At 45.0% G+C, this 9,880-nt stretch overlaps 1 non-coding gene across 1 annotated transcript; it reads right to left on the minus strand.

Annotated features, from left to right (window-relative positions):
* Positions 1–2,880: 2,880 nt before the first annotated feature.
* Positions 2,881–2,953, minus strand: TRNAG-UCC. Its single transcript has one exon. It is a non-coding gene; the product is annotated as a tRNA-Gly (tRNA).
* Between the last annotated feature and the right edge of the window lie 6,927 nt (positions 2,954–9,880).

Here is a 9,880-nt window from a genome sequence, read left to right on the forward strand (position 1 = left end):
GCTCTACTTCTCTAAACCTCGCTGTTTTAAAAAATGAAAGTAGCTGTAGTATGCAGCCTGGGATCTTACACAAGCATCACTGAGATAATCTACCTAAGAATCTTAGCACAATATAGGAGGTGCTCAATCAATATGGTTTATAACTAGACAGCTTGAGTCCACAGCATGAATGAGTCCACGTCTATATAAATTTAACAAGCGCCCTGTGGGAAACTGGGTGAGTAGTGTTCTCCGTGAATGTCTAAATAGGATTATTTATTTCTGGAGTCTGTAACTGGACGTTAACATTTCTTTCCTACTTGATTTTGCTACTGCACAGTACCTACATCTACTTGAGAATTTGAAGGTTGTATGTTTTGTAGCCTGCTCTGACACAAGGTATGATATTTAAATATTTTAGGAAGGATTTTTGTCTATAAAGGAAGCTTTTGGGAGGCCTGACTATATACAAAGGACCCATTTTTTACCACGCACTATTATTCGGCCTGTACGTCACGTGTCTAGTGGCCTTTCTCCCCTTGTCCCTTTTCCCACTTGAAGGCATATCTCACATGTTTAGCCGTCAGTGATTTGACTTAGATCAGGGAGAAAAGAGGAGAAGGAAGAAATTGGGTCCCACGTTCATAAACAGCAACTTCACTGGGGAAGCTTTCAGAACTTAGTTATAACCTACGTTTTAAAGGCATTGGGTGGCTGACTGCTGCTGGTTTTTTTGTTTTTATTCTTACTTTATTAATATTTTTGAGGACTCTGCCTCCGCCAGCTTAGGGGGCCCGTACTGTGACCCCCTTCACTCTGTATTCCTCTGATGCCCTGCATTCCTAGGGCATACTCCCTCCCTCAGAGCAGCGCAAGGCAGACTTTCCTTCTAGTTAGAATATACGTACGTGGCCAACGTTACCTCATCAGAGCCTATGGTTACGACTGGATGGAGCTCATGATGGATCTAATGATGGGATTTTAATGTTCCCTTAAGGTAGAGAAAATGCTTTCGGGAGATGAGTTCCTCGTGATCTTACCACTAAACTTCAAACATTTCAAAAAACTTGGTTTGAGTTTTTCCGTAAGCTATTACAGTGTTAGTCGCTCAGTTGCAGCTGACTCTTTGCCACCCCATGGCCTGTAGCCCGCCAGGCTCCTCTGTCCATGGGAGTCTCCAGGCAACAGTACTGGAGTGGGTTGTCATGCCCTCCTCCAGGGGATCTTCCTGACCCAGGGATCAAACCCAGGTCTTCCTGCACTGCAGGCGGATTCTTGATCACTGAGCCACCAGGGGACCTGTATATTCCAAAAAGTAACAGACTCATGCCTGCCTTGAGCACTGGAATGTTTTAGGGCTTCCGAGGGGATTGAGGTCATGTAGCCCTCGCCAGCTAGCGGCGTCTGGGGGACCGGCAGCGTCAGCATAACCCGTTCTGCCTGTTAGAAATGCAGACTCTCAGGCCCGGCCCAGACCTCCTCAGAACCTGCACATGAACAAGGCCTGCCGGCCTCACACGTCACACTGGAGAAAAGCGGAGAGTTGAAGCAGCTTGTTGAAAATGCCACGCCTGATCCGAGACAGCCTTCAGCTTACAGGCCGTGTTCTGGCCAGCTCACCACACTGACCTTGACTCTTGGGATCACGTAACACAGCCTGCAGCTGGACAACCCCTCCAGCTGCTGTGATCGCCAGAAGTGGAGCTCCTGGTGGGGCTAATTTAATATCAATGTAGCACCGAAGAACTGAGGCCTTCGAACTGGGGTGTTGGAGAAGACTCCTGAGAGTCCCTTGGGCTGCAAGCAGATCCAACCAGTCCATCCTAAAGGAAATCAACCCTGGTGGCTCAGACAATAAAGAATCTACCTGCAATGCAAGAGACCCAGGTTCAATTCCTCGGTCAGGAAGATCCCCTGGAGAAGGGAATGGTGACCCACCCAGTACTTTTGCCTAGAGGGTTCCATGGACAGAGGAGCATGGTGAGCGACTAGTCCATGGGGGTCACAGATGAGCCACTAACAATTTCTGCTCTGGTATGACCCACCCAGTTAAGGATGGTTTTTCCATTTTAAGTGGTTGAAAAACATCAAACAAATAAGAATTTCATGATGTGAAAATTACATGAAATTTAAATTCCAGTACCTATACATGAAGTCTTACTGAAACACCACCATGTTTTAAAATGTGCACATTCCCTGTGGTTGCTGCTTGTTTGGAGGCCTGAGTGCTGAGTTGCCACAGTGAGCTTGCGTGGCACGGGTGTTTCACCGGCTGCCTGGTGGCCTCCGGGGGGCAGTGAGCAGTGAGTCGACAGTGTTTTCAGTGCTGCGTGGGGTACCGTGTCACATGCTTATTACCAATGTCAAACCAGCCATCATGTCAAAACAGAGTGGCTTTCGAATGTCACTGCTTTTAAGGCACGGTGGAGCATGGGTTATCTCCCTCCTGAGTTGGGTGACAACATACAACAATATGGAAGCTGTCACATTACAAAGAATACAATCTATGTTGGCATTTCCAGGTAAACTACTGGTAGACTACTATGTTATCCATCAAAGTACTTCTAACTCACAAGAAAGCAATGGATGGTCAGAAAAGTTAGAAAATTTTAAATTGATTATCTAATCACAGACTTTCTCCACAGAAGTAAAAAATGAAAATGAGGCTGCAACCAGAGTAAGTTTCTGACTGGTGTATATTAGCCAGTCTAGGAAAGCCAGTTACCTATGGTGGGTTAATTCAGTCAGGTTTGATTCAGCAGCTGGAGAAACATCATTGGAGAAATTAAGCTTGTCTGGAACTACCAGGCTTTCAATGATAACCGTCTAAAAACAAAACAAGACAGAACACCTGAGTTACTTAGCTGCACCGTGATCTTAGTTGCAGTATGTGGGATCTAGTTCCCCAACCAGGATTCAAACCCAGGCCCCCTGCATTGGAAGTGCAGAGTCCTAGCCACTGGACCACCAGGGAAGTCTCTCAGTGATGACAGTTGCTCAAAGTGTTAAGGAGATAGGAACAACGTCAACAGTCAATTAAAAAAGCAAATGGTTTTGAGTGTTTTCCCCGACTCTTATTACCAGAGTTGACATACATTAGTTTATTTGAAGAGTCTGTGCCAAGTTGTAAATAACTGAAGAATTAGTCTTTGTTAGTGGCATCATTGACTCAATGGACGTGAGTTTGAGCAAACTCCGGGAGATAGTGAAGGACAGGGAAGCCTGGTAGGCTGCAGTCCATGGGGTTGCAAAGAGTCAGACATGACTGAGCGACTGAACAACAACCTGTGTGTAGCAACTACTGGCAAAAATATTTTCAAAGTTGAGAAAACTAATTCAGTACAACAACCTGAAGTGGAATATGCTAAGATATGTTATAATTGATGGTGAAAAAAAATACATGAAGTGGAAAAGGCCTTAAAAGGACAAACTTGGGAAGCTTGTGATAATATAGGGTGTTAAACCTTAGGATTACCCGTTGTAGAATTTAAATCAACAGAAATTATGTGGAATATAGTTGAATCATGTGTTACTGAACCAGTATTATGAACCGTGAACTTTAGTTGCTGCTGTGGACTTACCTGTCAACAGTTGGATGAATTTTTGTTAGAAATAGTAGCTGAAAGTCCTGACCTGGCCTATAACACAGTCTTTCAATGGCTTAGTAGTTGTAAAGTTTATTTCAATTTTTTAAAAGATTTTATTTATTTTTTAAAGTTTATTTTTAAATTGGAGGGTAATTGCTTTACAATGTTGTCCTGGTTTCTGTGGTACAGTAATGTGAATCAGTCATAATTAAACATATATCCCTCCCTCATCCCCTCCCCTATCCCATTCATCTCAGTTCAGTTCTGTTCAGTTGCTCAGTTGTGTCTGACTCTTTGTGACCCCTTGGACTGCAGCACGCCAGGCCTCCCTGTCCATCACCAACTCCCAGAGTTTGCTCACACTCATGTCCATCGAGTCGGTGATGCCATCCAACCACCTCATCCTCTGTTGTCCCCTTCTCCTCCTGCCCTCAATCTTTCCCAGCATCAGGGTCTTTTCCAATGAGTCAACTCTTTGCATCAGGTGGCCAGAGTATTGGAGTTTCAGCTTCAACATCAGTCCTTCCAATGAATATTCAGGACTGGTCTCCTTTAGGATGGACTGGTTGGATATCCTTGCAGTCCAAGGGACTCGCAGGAGTCTTCTCCAACACCACAGTTCAAAAGCCTCAATTCTTCGGCGCTCAGCTTTCCCATTCATGTAGGTTGTTGGAAAGCACCAGGTTGGGTTCCCTGTGCCATACAGTGGCCTCCCACCAGCCTTGCATTTTAAACATGATAGTATATATGTGCCAATACTACTTTCTCAATTCGACCCACCCTCTCCTTCCCCCACTGTGTCTACAAGTCCATTTTCTATGTCTGAGTCTATTATTTCCATTTTTGAGCTCAGGACCATGACTGAAATTGTTCTGAATAAGAAGAACTACCCTCAGCCATCACTGTCAAATGCTAAACAGCTTTGGAAATTAGCCTTTGCTTCAGATTTGATAATATATCAATTAATTCTGTCTAAAATCAGAAGGGAAAACAGTGCTTAAATGTGGAATTCACACTATGGTAAAGTCATTTCAACAAAAACTAACATTACTGAGATCACAGCTAATATTAACATGTCGAAAGTTGAAACACAAAGCCAGAGTTCCAGTCCCACACACATTAGCAGTGAGTGCGTGCTAAGTCACTTTAGTCGTGTCTGACTCTTTGGGACCCCACAGGCTGTAGCCCGCCAGCCTCCTCTGTCTTTGGGATTCTCCATGCAGGAATACTGGAATGGGTTGCCATGCCCTCCTCCAGGGAGAATCTATATTATCTGAGTTCAAACAGCAGCTCCACCAGCCGTTTTTAGACCTTGATGTAAATCCCAAAGAAACGTCAAATTTCAAGCTTTGAAATTTCCCAAAGAAATGTGAAATGAGCCACATTTCAAGATCCATTTAACTGCAACTAAGGAGTTTCCACACAACCTTCAGTTGAAGTGATTAATCTGCTAAAACGCAAACATCAAGAGAAAAATGTAATAGAATTCTACAAATGTCTTTCAAGTGATAAATATGCTCAGTTAAAAATCCTGTGCTCATGGACCAATACCAGCGTGGGGAGGTACCTGTCCATGGGAAGACACTTCCAAAGATGAGATATGTAAAATTTCATTACAAATCAGCATTAGCAGATAAACGTGTAATTAATCTTGATAAATCTAGCTTTGAACTTCAATTAAGTGAAACATTATCCCCCCTAAGGATTCAAATTATTCTCATTGCTAGACCTCTAGTACCAGAAAGTTATAATTATTACTATATTTTACTTTCGCCAATGAAGTTTTTTCTTTTATTGTGTATATATAAATCCTATGCAATATCCTGCATTTTTGTCTCTTGGCCTGGAAAACCTAAGACATTTAATATCTAGTGTCTTAAAAAGTCAGTCTTCCCCTACAACAGGTGACGTGAGGAAGGAGTAAGTGGGTTCAGCCTCAAAAAGGCAGGTTTGAGGGGGTAGGGGACTCTTCGGCCCCACTCCCAGAAACAATCTCTGCTCCCCAAGGAGTCTCCGGGCCGTGGTCTGTTGCTGCGCGAGCAGGCTGTGTGCAGAGAACCACCAGTGGCCCAGCCGTGTGTCCCGCAGCACGGAGTGACAGGCCAGGCTGTGGCTCAAAGCTTGTCTGCTGACCACGTGTGCCCTTGGGTGCCTGACCTCGGCTCGTTTGCCCGTGCAAAGGCAGTGGGAGGTTTACTTTTTTCACCCGGTGCCGACCAAGTCTCCGGTTCTCTGCAGACATTAACCTGTTGTCCAGCGATTCAATTAAATTCTGACACTATGTGCCTGGAGTTGGGCTTTCCAGATGGCACTCGTGGTGAAGAACTCAGCTGCCAGTGCAGGAGACAGATGCAGGTTTTGATCGGGAAGATCCCCTGGAGGAGGGCACGGCAACCCACTCCAGTATACTTGCCTGGAAAATCCCATGGACAGAGGAGCCTGGCAGGGCTACAGCCCAGGGGGTCACAAAGTGTCAGACACGACTGAAGTGACTTAGCACGCACCCGCACCTGGAATTAGCATCAGATTCTGCAGGTTAAAGGGGGTTCAGGCTCACAAGACAGCCCCCACTTCAGGTGCCAACCGCAAGTTCTCAGCCTCCTGTACTTCTGGTCAACCAGGGAACTCAAGCTCTGTAGGTCTGTTTCCTCATCTGTAAAATGGGGATGAAGCTATGACCCAGCTCGTGGGGTACTGTGGGATTAAGTGAGTTAATACGCCTGAAGTGCTTAGTACCTGGCATAGAGCAGAGCTTAGTAACTGTCAGTTCTTACGGGTTTTCCTCCAGCTGCTTGGAAAGGACGGTTACCTGCGGCTCAGTAACTGGTCTACGGTCACAGAGCTACTCATGTTGCAGTCCGTTTTCAAGCCTCGGTCTGCAGACTGAGCGAATTCCCCCAGACTGCTTCCCAGGAAGGCGTCCACCCCACCCCAGCTCTCTGTCTCACCTCCCACACCCCCACCCTTCCTTTACCTGATTAGCATTCTCACAGACAAACGTGACCCTCTTCATTTTAATACTCTGTCCTGTCGTGCCCGGATATAGCTTAAGGTTCTGGAAAGTTCGTTCAACAGCTGCCACCCTCCCGGCCCACTGACTCGCAGCCTCCCTTGTGCCGGCTTCACCAGCCTCTCAAATGCACCTGCACCAACCTTGGCCCCTTCAGTGATGCCATCCCAGTCCTCCTTCCATGACCCGAGGCCCTGTCTGGGCTCCAGGGCGCCTGTGTGTGCCCCCAGTCACCCACCTGGCACCCGTGTTAAAGGTCACAGTGTCCGTCCACTGAGCACCTGGGAGGCAGGGGCCGTGTCACTTCCCCCTCCCGCCAGTGCCGAGAGTGAAGTCAGGGCAGGATATGGGGTGCAGGCGGAATAAAAGGATGGAAACACTTGCTTCCTGGGAAGAAAGAGAATATGGCCTGAACCGTGAAGTCTCTTCCAAAATCATTGTCATGTTTGTTTCTTTGCGACTCCTGCAAGCAGGAAGCAGCTCACAAAATCACGGACCCTCTCGGACCCGGCAGGAAGTTCTCAGGCTGCAAACAGGAGCCAGCGACCTCCACCCCTCTGACTTTAGGGAAACAGAGGGGTGCTCCTCCTCCGTTCATGGTGTCAACTGAGAGAACACACAATGTAAGAGTTACAAGTTTAGTTCTATTCAGGGACCTACCAACAGGCTTTATTTTTTGGGGCTCCAAAGTCACTGTGGACAGTGACTGCAGTCATGAAATTAAAAGACGATTGCTCTTTGGAGGAAAAGCTATGACCAACCTAGACAGCGTATTAAAGAGCAGAGACATCACTTTGCTGTCAAAGATCTGTCTAGTCAAGGCTATGGTTTTTCCAGTGGTCACGTATGGATGTGAGAGTTGGACCGTAAAGAAAGCTGAGCGCTGAAGAACTGATGCTTTTGAACTGTGGTGTTGGAGAAGACTCTTAAGAGTCCCTTGGACAGCAAAGAGATCCAACCAGTCCATCCTTAAAGAGATCAGTCCTGAATATTCACTGGAAGAACTGATGTTGAAGCTGAAACTCCAATTCTTTGGCCACCTGATGTGAAGAGCTGACTCACTGGAAAAGACCCTGATGCTGGGAAGGATTGAGGGCAGGAGGAGAAGGAGACGACAGAGGATGAGACGGTTGGATGGCATCACTGACTCAGTGGACATGGGTTTGGGCAAACTCCAGGAGTTGGTGATGGACAAGGAGGCCTGGTTTACTGCAGTTCACGGGGTCACAAAGAGTCGGACACGACTGAGTAACTGAACTGAACTGAGCCTTCTCCCCTTTCTTGGACTAACTTTCAACCCTGGAGCGTGACCAGGCTCTCCCAAGCCACTGCGGCTTTCGAATAAAAAATAACTGTGGTGACAAGCCGGGGTGTCTCTGGTTGGGCCCATGCCCTGCCCTTGCCTGTCCCGGCCGGGTCCCCTGTCTCCCCAACACCCCTCCTGTCCCTGGGCACCCTGGCTGCTCTCCAGCAGGGCCTGAGAGACTCTCTGGCCTTCGCCTTCCTCGTGGCCGATCCTCACGTCTGCAGAGCTGAGGTGGTGAGCTGCGCTGAGCGCCCAGTGCTCCGTCCTAGGGCTGCCCTGTCCCCAGGGCGGCGTGGGGGAAGCTTTGCGCGTGTCCACTGCAGGACACCTTCCAGACACTTCCACTGGTTTGCTGCTCCTCCGATCTGACTTCCGGGCCTCGCCCTCCTTGGGAGAAGTTATTTCCTCCTTCCCTTTTGCAGAAACCCCTGGCAGCTGCCTGGGCTGGCCTTTGGGGCAGTGGCGTGAGTGCTAAGCCACATTAGGCTGTGTTTGATCTCTGGTTAGAGTGTGATTTGGGTGCTCTTGAAGGGCATTTTATAGAATATTTTTCATGACAAAATGTAAATTAGAATTTAGTTTTTAACTGTGGTGAAGACAAAAAGGTCATGAGCTTCCCAAACTAGAAGCATTTAGACACTTTTTGAATTCTTACGATAATATACCAAAATCACTTTAATATACCTTTTGCTGAAAACTTTATTTCACCAAAAATTACTTTACTAATTTGCATCTCTAAAAAATGACAATATTCTGCTTAAACAAACAAAATTAATAATAATACCTTACTGTCTCAAATACTAGGTCTGTGATCAAGTTTCCCCATTGCCCCAAAATATATTTCACAGCTGGTTTGTTCAAGCTAGGATTCAGTCAACATCAAGATGTTGCATTTAGCTGTTCTGTTTCTCAAGTCTCCTTAGATCCGGGGTGGTTTATTCTCTATGTTTTGGATGATAGAAAAGTTTTCCTCTATGGCTGATTCATATCAATGTATGACAAAACCCACTGAAATGTTGTGAAGTAATTAGCCTCCAACTAATAAAAAAAAATAAAAAATAAAAAGTAAAGGAAAAAAAAAAAAGAAAAGTTTTCCCCACTCTGATGTGTTTAATAGTTTCATTTTTTACATTAAAATCTTTGATCCATTTGGAATTTATTCTACTGTGTCTTGTGAGACAAGGATCTGATTTTGAATTTCCGCAAATGGCTATCTGGGTGTTTCAACACATTTTATTAAGAAGCCCATCTTTCCCCCATTAATTAAAGATCTCACATGTATTCTTTGTCAAATGGTAACTGTCGTAATTACTTGGGTCTTTTGTACCTTCTAATGTATGACATTAGTTTGTAAGTCCATCCACATGCCACAAGTGCGGCTGTTTCCGTTACAGAAATTTTAAGGCATGTTTTAGTATTTTGCAGGCTAGTGGTCCCACTTTATCTTTCTTTTCATCATGGTTTTACCAGTTATTCTTGCTGCTTTATTTTTTCCTATAGGACTTTTAGAATAACTATATCTAATTTTAGAAGAAAATTCTGTGAATGATGAATTGACTTGGGAATTCTGGGGATGAAGATTTAACTTCTTTGATGTTGAGTCATCTTATCTGAGAGCCTGGTATGTCTTTTCATTGGTTAAATCCACTTTTTCATTGGTCTTTCAGGAGCATTTAAAATTTTTTCTCATGTAAGTTTTACACAATTCTTTTAAATTTTATGCTGAGATATTTTTCCTTTTTTGCCTGTACTATAAGTGAAATTTTCTGTTCTAATTAGTTACTATATGAATATATGAAGGCTATTTATTTTATGGTATTTTAATGTTAATTTTATATCTTTGCTAAATTCTCTCGTTTTTATAGTAGTTTGTTCATGGAGTCTGGTATTTTTCTAGTATGCAATAAGGGCTTCCCTGGTGGCTCAGATGGTAAAGAATCTACCTGCAATGTAAGAGACCCAGGTTTGATCCCTGGGTTGGGAAGATCCCCTGGAGAA

This window comes from Cervus canadensis, chromosome 7 (genome assembly GCF_019320065.1).
Source record: "Cervus canadensis isolate Bull #8, Minnesota chromosome 7, ASM1932006v1, whole genome shotgun sequence".
Classification (NCBI taxonomy): domain Eukaryota; kingdom Metazoa; phylum Chordata; class Mammalia; order Artiodactyla; family Cervidae; genus Cervus; species Cervus canadensis.